The sequence below is a fragment of the Equus quagga genome, chromosome 1, assembly GCF_021613505.1.
Source record: "Equus quagga isolate Etosha38 chromosome 1, UCLA_HA_Equagga_1.0, whole genome shotgun sequence".
NCBI lineage: Eukaryota > Metazoa > Chordata > Mammalia > Perissodactyla > Equidae > Equus > Equus quagga.
Window position 1 is genome coordinate 114,794,522 of NC_060267.1, and position 14,628 is coordinate 114,809,149.

The following is a 14,628-nucleotide window of genomic DNA, read 5'->3' on the forward strand; positions in this document are numbered from 1 at the left end:
ATGTAACTTAAAGTGAGAAAAGTCTACCAATAAACTTAGAAAGAAATTTTAGTAGAAATGTTAACAGTATTTTTACCATATGGTATATAGACCATTTATTTTATTAAGGATAGTTTTAATGCAAATAAAAAAGCACATAAATAATAAAGTCTCATACATTTTTTAAAATGACATTTGCTCATAAAAGTAGAAAAGTACTACATTCTTAAATCAAAAACAGTAATTGAAAGCCCAGATTTTATCTGATTCTTAAAATGACTTATCATCCATCCATAGCTGTACTTTCTTTTTCATCAGAATTGATCAAAAAACTCTAAAGATAGTAGCTGCTGGGCATTAATTGAGAAGCATGAGAAAGAATTCTTTCCTTCCCCAACACACCAAATATGTACAGTAAAAACGTCTCTGTCCCATACCTTTTTGTTTTTAAGATAAAATATTACTCCTTATGTGTGTGATTTGGCATGGAGCAGAGAAGGGAGGAAGAAGGGTAATAACTGAAGATCAGGAACCCAAAGGTTGAAGAAAGACTTAAATTGTGATATTAAACAGGAGTTGAAGCAAATGCTTAATTCTTGACCACCTGCCATTTATCTCCAATCATACTGTTGGACAATCAATTGTGCTTAACTGTCATAATCATAGTGGTTGAAAGTCTTAAGTCTACCTGCTAAGTATGTACAAGAGAGCAACAGCTATACAAATATAACTGAATTTACAGAGAAAACTACATCATTGTTATAAATCAACTTGAATATATATTTTTTCTTTTTTTTTTTTTTGCTGGGAAAGAGTTATCCTGAGCTAACATCTGTTGCCAAATTTCCTCTCTCTCTTTTTTTAATTTCCTCCCCAAAGCCTTCTCCCCAGTTCTTCTGTGTGAGCTGCTGCCACAACACGGCTACTGATAGACAAGTGATGTGGTTCTGTGCCTGGGAACCAAACCCAGGCCGCTGAAGCAGAGCTCACCAAACTTTAACCACTGGGCCATCAGGGCTGTCTCTTGAATACATTGAAAAAATAAATAAATAAGAGTGGTAAAGATGAAAAACTCTAAGTCATGCTAAAACTTATCTTTAAAAAAAAGATATCCTGGTCTTCCAAAACCTGACTGAACTATTCTGAATGACAAAAAGAGCTAATGCTTTTTTCATTTTCTGGCTGATAGCTTATAGGATGGTTTAATCATTTGCATGAAACTTTCCTTGTTTAATTGCAGCAGATGGTCTCGTTCTTTTCCACCTGCTGACCATGAAAGGTTCACGTGTAAAAATCCAAAGAGATGATCTTTTTTGTGATAGTTTTCAAACATAGAAAAAATATTTCCCTCGCTTGAAAATAATTATTTTCATGAATAAAAGTGAAAATACAGTTCTTGCTCATAAAATTACTGTATTTCATAAAACCTAAGACACCATTAATTAGAACACAAACCAATAACTTACATTCCACCGAAAAGAAGAAAAAAGTTGCCAATTTGACTGATTATACATTCATACTACCTGAAATTTTTATTTTAAAATATTGCAGAGCTTTTTCAGACTCAGCTAACTTCTTTAACATATCACTCTTGTGTACACATAAAAAGAGAAATATAAGCCAAATAAATTGGGTAGAGTATGGATTTTCAAAACATTTTCACATTCAGAGTACAATTTTCCTGAATCCCTTTTCTACTCAGTCATCTATGTCCATGTTTTCCCCACACAGTATCATCCCCTGTGCCACGGACAGCACTGGCGGTACAGTATTTCTCAAAAGATTGCTCCTCGATGTCTTCAGTTTTTTCTTCTAAGCGGCCAACACACTTTTGATTCGGTGCTTTCTTGAACTTACACAAAGAATTAATGGATGGTTTCAGATCACAATCAGGACTCATACTCTTTCTTTAATGAGTTCGTAAATGGTGTGTTAACTGAAAGGTTGAGAGGTAGTGGTTGTCCCATCACACCACCATGACTTAAATTCAAGTTTGTGCGTGCACAGCTGGTGAAAACTGGCATTGCACCTGCTGCCCTGTTGACAATGATTGTTACATCTTATTGATTAATTGACATACTCTGTTCTCAGAGCCACTAAATAAGGGAAGATATGTGCATCATAGCAGCAAAAAAATATGAAATTTGGGGAGGTCAACCTAGAACTTATTTCATATTTTTCAAATATACTTGAATATTCAACATGAATAATGTGAGTTAAATAGTTTCCTAAAATTGCCTCACATATGTCCCTTTATCAGGATATAAGCTTATTTGCACCAAAAGGGGAAAATGGTCAATCAAATATTGCATACTACATAATTTACTTATTTATGATAACTTATGATTTATTTGCCATCACCCCACACTAGCATGTTAGCCTCAGAATGGGGATCTTGTCTGTTTTGTTCACTGATCTATTCCCAGTGCTTAGAATAAGACCTGGTACATAGTAAGTACTTAATAAATATTTGTTGAAAAAAATGGGTCACAAAGGATTTTGATGATTTATTGTTTATTAGAATTCTTAGTTGTGCCATTAGTACTTCCCTTTTTTATTCCTTTATCATCACTTTTGTCATATCGTAGATTGTATTTGAACAAATTGTGAAGTTCTGAGGTCAGGAAGGATGTCTTACTGGTATCTTTATGAGTAACGCATTTGCTCAGTGCCTATTGTGGTATCAGGCACAGTGGGGGCTCAATAAGCATTTGTAGAATTTTGAGCGTTTAGCCAATTATCACAGTTTAGTAAAATGTTATGCTAAATAAAAACTAAAAGAAAGTCAGCCAAATTAAGAGTTGGATTAGAGAAGGTAGGATTCATCAATGAAACCAAGATATTAAATATGTAAATCTCCCCCAAAATTCAATATCTATACTAGATTTTGAAATATTTCATGAGTCTTTATTGGGCACTAAATCATCAAATTGCCATTGCTAATAATTAACTTAGTATACATCAGATTTTTATATTATAAACTCAGGTAAATATGTTTCATAGTCAGACATTCATTTTGGATGATGTTAAATGACAAGGATGCAAATTCAATTTAAAAGAGGATATGGCAGCTATGCACTGAACCTCCTGCAAGAATAATAATAAAAACTAACCGTAACAATACCTCCATAGATGAGTTTGGTCTAGCCAGTACATTAAGTTTTTTCAATGTTTAATGTTTAAAGGCAACATTACTCAAGGGAATGTAGAAATTACTACATGGTAAGTCTAAATATTTCTAAAAGATGTAAGACCCCATTGTAAAATGTTTGAATTAGTCATTTTCCCTATCACATATTAAATCAATGGGAGAGTCAAAACTAAGACTCAAGAATCCCAATATTCTTCATAGCCACTTAGAAGGTAATGTTGATCTCTCTCACTCATACCATCCATTCTGATTTGCAAAGAGTCTTTACTACATGATGCAAACTGTATGTTTTTTGCAGAGTGAAAAGGGCTAGTTACAATAAAACACCCCAAATATTTATGCTTGAGACTTTTTTGCAGATGAGATATTCAAACAGTATCTAAGAGGGAAGAAAGATACTACATTTGAGTGTGTATGTTTTAAATTCTCCACTTAAAATAGGTAGTGTGTGGTGCATATGGTTTCCCTATAGGCCTTGATCTTCAGGTATAGTTGTTATTAATAACAGAAAGAAGTGCATTTTGGGATTGTAATTCTTCAAAGTGAAAGGAGATTAAATATATATATTTTGAACTGCATAATGTCAGTTTCAATTGAATTGCATGTTTAAAAATAAAGCTACCTCCTTCAGAATAGTTAAGTGTCTATCAGAAGGTAGCCTACATCCAAAAAGGGTATTATTAGTCATATTAAATAATAATGTTTAAGAGCCATAGCTCCAGTAAAGAAACCTAAAGACTGACAATTGGATATTTCATTAGAACTTGTCAAAAAACTACAATCAACTAAACATAATCATATATAACAGAGTAGAAATACGGTGTATAGAACAGATGATCAAGTCACAAAATCTAAAACTTAAAATGTACAAAATATGAGTTCCTGCAATAAATATTTCTCTTAATGATACAATTAAGTTGCACTCTGAGACTCAATGGAGAAGGCTCACAGGATGAAACATTTTGCATTGCCTTTCATGGGTGAGCAGAAGTTTAAAAGTTTGAACTGTATAAATATTAAAAGTTCTCTGCCACCTTCTAATACTGTTATAGCTTTACTCATTGTGAGGTGCAGAAAGTGAGAGGAAAGAATCAAATCAAGAAAGCCTATATTAAAAAATAGTGGTCATATTTGGCAGTGTATATACACTGTAAAAGTAAACATAAGTGTAATTCATGTGGGAGAATGTAAATGATCAATAACCAGTTCAATCAGGGAGCACTGAAGGAAAACAAAACCATCTTGTGCACTGAGTAGGTCTCAGGTGATCTCTGACTCCAAATTTTGCGGCCCTCCTTTCTCCCCACACAAATGGTTAGTCTCTCTATTCTGCCCACTGATAAATGACAAGGAGATTCCTGAACTGACTGGAATTTGAAGAGAAAAACAAAAGTCATATGTTCTTGAAGGCACAAGTAAAGCCCCAAGTTCACTCCTTGAAAATGAATTCATCCACCCCCACGTGCCTTTCGCTTTGCCACAAATTTCTCAAATCCAGTTCTGGTACTGCCAAGTAGTATATTTCATGAAATATGTGATAAGTTCATGCATCTGAGATTAGAATTTGGCTGATTCTCCTTTCAAATGCTAAATAAAAAGCAGGTTGATTGCTATAGCACTTTGTCAAAGATACCAAACAGAATCCATATATCACAAATGGAACTAGGGCAAACTCACGCCAGATTCACTGTCGAAATATATAAATTCATTCTTCAAGAAATATCTTCCCGTAAAACACCATTAAAACTGGTGCCTTTCATAGTCTTAGAATCTCTTCTGCAACATAATTGGCATAAACTATTGAATATAGTTCTATTGGCATCATCTAAATGTTTTAAATAACATTTTCTATGTTTTTAATTGCACCAAACTTCATCTTAGATCAACTTTCTATAAAATATTTATAAAATAACATGTAAAACGCGTAAAAAGTCTTTACCTAGTGTCCTTGCCCTTTGTTAATGCTCTATAGAGTGATATAAGTAACAGCAGTGAGGGGCCCGCCCCGTGGCCAAGTGGTTAAGTTCGTGCACTCCGTTTCGGCGGCTCAGGGTTTCACTGGTTCAGATCCTGGGCGCAGACATGGCACCGCTCATCAGGCCATGCTGAGGCAGAATCCCACACGCCACAACTAGAAGGACCCACAACTAAAAATATATAACTATGTACTGGGGGGTTTGGGGGAGAGAAAGGAAAAATAAAACCTTTAAGTAATAGCAGTGAATAAAACGTGAGATAAACGCACACATATTATATTGTACCTAATCAAACTTGGAAGAAAAAAATAAACTTAAGCAAAAGAAAATGAATTGTACAGCATGGCAGTAAATTGTTGTAACTATCATAAAATCATTGATATTCTTTCCTGAAATTAAATTCAAAGTAAGTTGAAGAGTTGTTTTGGAAACAGGTTTTTTTTTTTTTTGGTAACAGTTTTTGAGAAGTTGATGTAGACAGTTCATTCTTGTGTTTCAAGACTTAAAAAAGACCTGTAAGAACACGAAGAGTGGATTGATGCTGAAAATCTCAGCAGCCAAACTTAGCTTTTCAAGATTTGTCAAATCAAAGAACATCACTAAAAGATCTGATATACCTTTCTAGAAAAGTTATGACCTATCAGCAGTTATTCAAATAGGGTTGAAAGTGGTCTTTACCTGATTGGATAATATAAATCTTGAGACGATAGTAGAAAAACGACTGGGGAGGAGAAATAAATCCTTCAGGGATCCCATAAATCATGTAAAAGAGCCTTCAGCCCCTATGTATCAGGGCTAAATTTACACATTTTAGCACACTTTAATATAATGTGTGGACAGAGATGAATATTGCATTGGGGGTTGATTTATACTAGTTTGAGAAGTTTCTATAAAACTAATTCTGTGTTTCCTTATAAATTAGTACCACATACTTATCTGGAATGAGTGTTTAATGGAAAACTTTCATTAATATTTAAACTATAAATGTACACAAAATACGGAGACTTTCAAAGATTCACCATTTTCTACCTAAAATTTTGCCAATTCTTTTGAGTCTAATATCCTTCTCCAAGAATAAATCAAGTATTAATGTCAAGGCATTTCCAACAGCAATAGATCTAGATGTCAAGGACAGTCTGACATTCATTAATCCATAGTGAAAAGTGAAAACACAAAGAAAAACAGATTCTTTCTTGCTTGCCATCAATTTGATTAATCAAATAGTTTGACAGCAGCAGGACAAAAATTCTGAAACAGAGGCTAAATATCCATTTGTCCAAGGTACAGAGGAGGTTGGCTTAGATACACTGAAAGGCTTCATGATTCTATGATTCTAAAATATCACAAAGATTAAGAAGAAGAAGGATGAAAGAATACTGAGTCTTCAAAAAGAAAAGGAAGAGTTTAGTAAAAACTCACAGCAAATAATTTTTGTTAAATAATTCTCACTGTGAACTCATGTTTTGTCATAAGCTTGCCATATCACGGTGGAGTAGCTGCTGTTCGTGCCTGCCACATCCTCTCGGCACTTATTTTGCCACACCAAAGGCTGCTTAAAATGAACATCCATGACTCTCTGCCGGAAGTCTTTATCCGGCTGTGGCGTATACTCAACCTGCGTGGAGGGCAAGCCAGTAGTGCCTAAGAGTTAAAGCCTCTGAAAGCGGCTTTCAGCCAATGATGAAAGGGAGTCCAGTGGCTATATAGCTTAGCGTCCTCGCTCCTCCATTGGAATAACTTTGAGCCAAAATCTACCTGGTCTCCCAGGGTTCTCTAGTGGGACTTAGCTCCACTTACCCACAGTAGTAAATATCTTGACAATGCTACACCACTGATTGGCTTCCTTTCTCCCCCTACCTCAGTTCCCCACTTCCTATGGGTATTCCCAGAGATCACTTCTCAAATAAACTACTTGCATAGGAATACTTGTATCTGGGTTGGCTTCTGGGAGAATTCAAACTCCAGGCAGACATATTAATTCTAGAATTAATCAAATAACTTTATACGTGATTAGTTAAGTGAGACTGATTAACGCTGGACAACAAAGCAACTTGCTGGTTATTGAATAATAGGACATTTTATAAACTGTGAATAGAATAAGCAAATGACCAAATACTGAGATGTATTATAGAAAGGTTTTTCAGACTTGCCACTGTTGACATAGGGGGATGGATAATTCTTTGTTGTGGAGACTGCCTTGTGCATTGTAGGATGTTTAGCAGCATCCCTGGCCTCTACCCACTAGTTGCCAGTAGTGTCCTCCCTCCAGTTGTGACAACCAAAAATCTCTCTAGACACGGACGAATGTCTGGGGAGGTGGGGGACAAAATCATCTCCCGTTACCCCCTTTATGAACCACAAGATTATAGAAAGGATTTCATATAACACATCCAATTAAATTCACTCATTCATCTATGATGTATAGAATGAAGGCTATGTACCAGGCACTGTGTTAGTAAATTATAAAACACACACACACACACACACACACACACACACACACAGTTCCTGATCTCACGGAGTTCATATTCTAGTCAGAGGAAAATAAGTAAAACAAACTATTACCTCAAAGTGGGAAACTGTCCATAATTCTGAGGCATTTTCCAAAGGAGGCTGCAGAATGAATATTTTCTTTCCAAAAAAGAAACTATATATAACTATTTCAGAAGTGTGAGCGTATGACTGCAAATTGTGTATGATTTTAATTCTGATGAAGCAAAAGACTGTTAATTTTCGCAGTAGAAGTTCTGCCTCGTGGGAATAAAGGGTGAGATATTTGCCCTTGGTTCTTGCTTCATGCCTTCTGTGCTGCTGAAATACTGTGGGAGACTGAGCACATTCTGCTTGCTTTCACTACAGCAATTTTGTTCTTTTTCTTTCTTCGTTGCACACACTTTGTTCATACCTTCTGCCTACCTTCTCCCTGAAAGTTTTTTTAAGAGCATGCATGCTTCTGTTGAACAAATTTAAATGATTATGATAATAGCAAAACTTTAAAAAGCATTGGGAGGTGTTTTTTCTTTATTTTTAGTCCAGTTTTCTGAGAATTTCTATGAGATTTTCCCTCCTAATGTCAAATAGCTTCTTCTCTATGAATCATATAAAAATTGTCTTCACCATGTCCTGATATGACAGTTGATATCTCTTTGTGCTCATGAGTCCTGCAGCTGTGGAATGCCTTATGCTGTGATCACCTGACACTCTACCTGAGGACTTCCTCTTGTCCTATGCATGGGACCCACAAAAAATAGAAAGTGTAGCAGCATTAGACTTCCTCTTGTCCTGTGCATGGGACCCACAAAAATTAGAAAGTGTAGCAGCATTAATGCCTCCAGGGTAACTGGCAGCCAATAATGGATGAGAGCTGGAGAATAACCATCCCAGCTTCTGACAGGTTTCCCACACTCCCTTCCACAGTTTTCCAGAGGTATTGAGTGGCTGTGTAACCTATTTATTGGCTTCCTTCCTTTCTGCTCTCAACTCCTCATGTCCCTATGATACCATCTAGGATCACTTCACCAATAAAGCATCCCAATGCATACTGCTTTGAAATGATGGGCTAAAAGAAAGACCACCATTTTGTGGAGTTTATAATCTAGCATGAACGCTGGAAATTATTATATTATATATTATATAATGTATAGAATATTACTATTCTCTTCAACACTACATAGGGCCTGGAGTTAAAGGGAGAAAACCAGGCTGGAGATATAAAATTATAATATATATACATATTTTCTCCATATTGACTTTCATTTTCTTTTCCTCTTTGGGGAGAGTAAGGGTGGGGAAGGGTAATATTACAATAGTATTAAATAAAATACTTTGGTATTTCGAGCTGTCTTTTAATACCTTGGAGACTTTTTAATGCCATACTGTTCTCTTCAAAGTCAGAATTCTCATAATAAGTTCTCAGGGAAGCATGTAAGAAAAAACATAATTTGTTCAGCGGGAGGATAATCCTTCTTATTCACACTCTGATTCAATGAAAGCTACATTGGGACGGAATCTCATCACATTGATAGTTCCAAAGACAGAGAAGCACTTGGAGTGATTGCGTTTCTGCACAAACTCACAGCTGACATTAAGATTAAAATGCTGCCTGGTCCTCCAACATGTAGAAAACAGAAATTGGGCAGTTGCACCAAATAACAGCTGTATTTTATTGAAGTAACAGACTCTCAAAGTCCAGGTCTGCTGTTTAAAAGTTTACAATTGGATGTTTTATACAGGTTTTCAAAACCCTGTATGGGTTCAAAAACCCATTGTATGTGATTTATACAGTGCTATTTTGCTATTTTCAAGTCTATGTAAATACAGTGGTGGGTGTAATAAACTCTTAATACATAATTTAAACCATTTTGTGCTCCTTTGAGCTAAGTGTATTAAAAGATGAAATGTGCACATAATTGTGTTTGCAAGAAGGGTGTTTTTAAGTAAAGAAACATTGACTAAAGGAATAATTTTGCAATTGGGAGATAAATATTTCTAATATATTTTCTTCCACTGAAAATAAAAGATTATATGGCAGCACAAAATTGATATGTAAGTTGTTTTGAACTAATAAGTGCTTTCTTTAGATAAAGGAACATTGTTTTAGAGCAATAGTGTGTTTTTTCTTTCTTGTTTTATTTTTCTCTCACCTAGGTACTTCTCAGAATAATGCTGTTAAGTGCATGAACTAAAGCACGTTGAATTACAAAGGATACAAAGAAAGCAAATTATTCTGAAATACGATTATCAAAACATTAATAAAACATATTTGTGACACAGCAATATATGCACTTTAATAACATATTTAATAACACGACCTAGCAGTGGTTCTAACAATGACCATAATTTCAAAATAAAGATGAACACTATTTCAAGATATCTGCAAAATGTGTAAGGTGAAACAAAATATCTGTAACTTCTCTTTGTGCCAGAGTCATAGGTACTGCTAATACTATTGTGGTTTGCTGCCTACATTCATAATTCAAGGACAGGCTGAGAATAAAGATGTAATTTTGTATATTTTATCACTCAAATGCACAAACCCCCTAAGCTCCATCAGGATCCACTTGAGAAGAATTCCTGTCTGGAAGTAACAATATGATACTGCTTGATACGCTAAAAGAGGCGTTAGGATCTGCTAACCCAAACTTGTTTTAACGAAGAAACGACTGGCAGTTTTCGATGTTGCCACAAAATAAGTTTTCATTATTCAACACTTAAGAGCTGTGGTAGCAGTTCAAATATCTACAGGACAGGCAAATTAATAAAATGGGTCAATAGGAGCACAGGAGTTGCGAAGAATATGGGAAACCAGAGAACTCAGGCTCTTTCTAAAGGAAATTCCATAAATTTGCCAGATAAAATGTCTTAAGGCCCAACTAGTTCAAGGGCCATCAATTTGCAACCTCTGAAAAGACAGTTTAAATATAAAAAATAGTTTTAAATATTTTATATATTTTGAAAGCTATTTGCAAGTATTGTCTTCTAGATTTACCACCTACCTATATTGCTACAGGTAAACAGATAATACAGGATAGGAAAATGGATGAAGAACAATCTATGTCACATGGCTAGTTAGAAAATCTAGGCATAAGAGCCAGTATTCCAGCTTCCTCTAAAGAATAAGCCATTGCTGAGACGTTGTGTTGGTGAGACATACTTAGGGAAAAAAGAGTCAAATTTAGCTCAGTGTATGAGCAAACAGTAAAACTTAACTTGCAAATGAATGCATTAGATAATAAGTTCCTGTGTGCTGAATTTTCCACTATGTTTCTTGTACTTAATTCTTGACTGATTATGTATTTCCGGTCTTCATAACAACTTTGCAAGGTAGGTGTTGGCATCAATATTAGATACTCACACTAGTATTAGACAAAAAGGAAGTTCGAGTAGGAAAGTCTCAGTGTCCATTGGCACCACATAGTCGAAACATTATCCTAACTATTCTCTCATGCATTCTTCCAAAACCAACGCCAAGACAGAAATAATCCTTTAATCAGAAGGTTACTATGTTCAGCTTTGTTGATTAAACATGTCAGAGAATCTTTCGATCTCTGCATCTCTGTTGACTTTAAGGATGTCAACTTGCACAGGTTTAATTTTACTCTATAAACTTTTTAAATTGATATTATGTAATCCATACCTTATGGAAGACAGAAGCAAACCTATGGCAAAATTCAATTTTATTTAAAATGCTTTACCATTATTTATCTAGTTAACTGAAAATAAAATTAAAATAGATACATCTAAGCATCAATATCATTTAAGTAACTATTAAAATCTCCAATTCTTAATAACATACTATTTGAAAATGTGATGCTACTTTTACTCTTTTAAAAAAACAAATTTATACTGATGACACAGTTAATATAGCATTTTGAATTCTTTTTTCACGTCACATAGCTTTCCAAATTTTCCATCTCCAAATAATTAAAATTATTGGTATATATATTCCATTGTAATTTAAATTCAAAATTTAATAATCTATGTTTTATTTGGGTTCTAAACTTTAGAAATGAGAGCAGAAAATAAGTTAATATTTACAAAGAAAATCCTGGAAAGTGCTAAATTTAAATGCTAAGCTTGTTTATGTCATTGCATGATAAAATTAACTTTTTTTGAAAAATTAGAAAAAGTTTCTAATCTTTCACAAAAAGCATATATCACTGTCACCATAAAAATTAAGCTTATGTTTAAAAATCTGTTAGAATTTCCCACACACTTTCTTATTCTGTCTATAGAAAATTCATAGTTTTATTTCTTAAATGAAGAAAAATTAAGCAGGGCAATCAAACAGGGAGAAAGTAACTGAGATTTTATGTAACATGGTAAAGTAAAGCCTCTGTGACAAGGTGACATTGGAACAGGGACTGAAGGAAGCTATAGAGCCACACAGGAAGAAGGGTATTGGAAGAGGCATCCAGGTGAGGGCAGAATAGAAGTTGTCAGAAGGGCAGCCCGCTTTCAAATAACATTTATCAACAGCTACTATGTATGCTCGTTACACTTTCTCACTGCTGTGAAAGTAACAACTAAAACACACAGTTCCTACCGCCAAGGAGTTTTAACTTGAGCCAGGGGAGAAGTGTGAGAAACAGAAAAGAATTAGAAAACAATTCAAAGTAATTTCTCTCTCATAAAAAACCAATCTATACATATTTTTTAAAAGCACCATCTATTCCATTTAATCTAGGGTATTAAAAACAGATTTTTATATTACGAGATGATACTAAACCTTGCAATATCTATTCTCCTATAATTAAAAGCCATTGGTCATTTCCATTTAAGTCTTTTCTAATCACCCATGATGAAGAGTCTATGCTTTGTTTACAATTTTGTTTTTAAAACTAAATTACGTTTCCTTTCTTAGTAATGTAAAAACAGATTCTCTATCTGTAAATTAATTCTGACAAATCCTTTAGCAGACTTGAAAACATCAAAGTGACAAAGATGTAGGAGATTTCACATTTACAAAATGTTCTTTAGACCTCTTCAGATATTGTCATATCTCAAATTTTTTTAATGTATTCGTTCAATAAATACTTTGCTGTTTTGCATTATCATGCCATGGCATATCAGTTAACCCGATACCTCTTCATTACTGTGCCAACAATTTCAATCAGGTGCCAAATTTATTTCTGCTACAACTGAAGAGCTATCCTCTCATGACACATCTGTTAGATGGAATGTTTTTGATCAAAATGTGGAATATCATGTGGAGTGGAATAGTATATTAAATGAGCATTATATCCAATCAGCCCTAGAAATGACCATATAATTGTTAGAACAAAAAGAACTTAAGAGACTTAGTAGAAAGAAGACAGTAATTGTTAGATTGGCAAACAGTTGGAAACAGATGGAATCAACAGGTTAACAAGCATTTTGTACCAAAAAAAGGGATTCAGTTTAGTATCCCTTTAAGTGTAAACCAAGACACTCAGGTGTGCTGCTCCCAGCACAAAATGATTGAGAACCAATGAAGAACCAACCATGTGTTAAGCTTTCTGAATAAAATTTGCACAGTGAAATTCTCTAAAGCTTCATCTATTCATTCAACAAATATTTAAATGTATAAAGTTAGGAAAGAAAATCATAAGCAGATTAAACATTATCTCTGCCCTCACAAGGCCTACAATCTAGTAAGGATATAAGCAAGTAAAAACATTATGAGAATGCTCAGTTCGGCAGCACTTATACTAAAATTGGAATGAAACAGAGAAGATTAGCATGGGCCTTGTGCAGGGATGGCATCCAAATTCATGAAGTGTTCCACATTTTTTAAAACTTGGCTCTCAAACAAAAGTATTATACAGGTGAAGATTAAAAGTGCTATAGTATATATACATATATAATACAGTATGCAAGATGCATTTTTATGCTGTTCACAAGAAAATCACTTTAATATAAATACATAGGTTAAAGATGAAATGATGGACATAAATTTACCATCCAGATATTAATCAGAAAGTAAAATGTACGGATGGCTATAATAAAAAAGACAGGAAATAACAAGTATTGATGAGGATGTGGAGAAACTGGAACCCTCTTACATTGCTGGAGAGACTGTAAAATGGTGCAGCTACTTTAAAAAGCAGTTTCTCATAAAGTTAAATATAGTTACCATATGACCCAGTAATTGCATCCATAAGTATATACCAAAGAGAAATGGAAACATACATATGTGAAGTCTACAAGTGCGTTATTCATAATAACCAAAAAGTGGAAACAGCCCAAACGTCCATCAATTAATAAATGCACAAATCAATGTGGTGTATCCAAATGGCCCCCCAAATATGTCCAAGTCTTAACGCCTGGAACCTATGAATATGTTACCTAATGTGGCAAAGGGGACTTTCTAGATGTAAGTTAAGGATATTGAGATGGGGAAATTATCCTGAAAGGTCAGGGGGGCCCAATGTAATCACAAAGGTCCGTGAAATTGGAAGAAGTAGGCAAAGAATTAGTCGCAGTAATTCAATGTGAGAACTCTACCTGCTTTTGTTGGCTTTGAAGATGGAGGAAGAGGGCCATAAGCCAAGGAATGTGGGCAGCCTCTAGAAGATGGGAAAACAAGGAAATGGATGACGAATTTTCCCCTAGCCTCCAGAAATGAATGCAGCCCTGCCAACACCTTGATTTTAACCAAGTGAGACCTGTATTGGACTTCTAGTCCATAGAACTGTAGGATATGTTGTTTCAAGCCACTACATTTGTGGTAATTTGTTATATAAGCACTAGAAAATAAATATATCATACAATGAAATATTATTCACCTACGAAAACAAATGAGTATTGATACACGCTACTATATGAATGAACCTTGACAACATCATGCTAAGTGAAAGAAGCAAGTCACAAAGACCGCATATTGTATGACTCCACTTATAGGAAATGTCTAGAATAAGCAAATTTATAAAAACAGAATGTAGATTAGAAAAGATGCTTAAAGCTGAGAGAGGGTGGAATGAGATTAACTGCTAATAGGTATGTGATTTCTTTTGGGGAACAAAGTGTTCTAAATTTAAGTAA

The 14,628-nt window shown here is 34.6% G+C and overlaps 1 non-coding gene across 1 annotated transcript; it reads left to right on the top strand.

The window, feature by feature from the left end:
• Positions 1 to 13,271: 13,271 nt before the first annotated feature.
• LOC124231515 (U6 spliceosomal RNA) lies at positions 13,272 to 13,378 on the top strand. Its single transcript, XR_006886581.1, has one exon. It is a non-coding gene; the product is annotated as a U6 spliceosomal RNA (small nuclear RNA).
• The last annotated feature ends 1,250 nt before the right edge of the window (positions 13,379 to 14,628 follow it).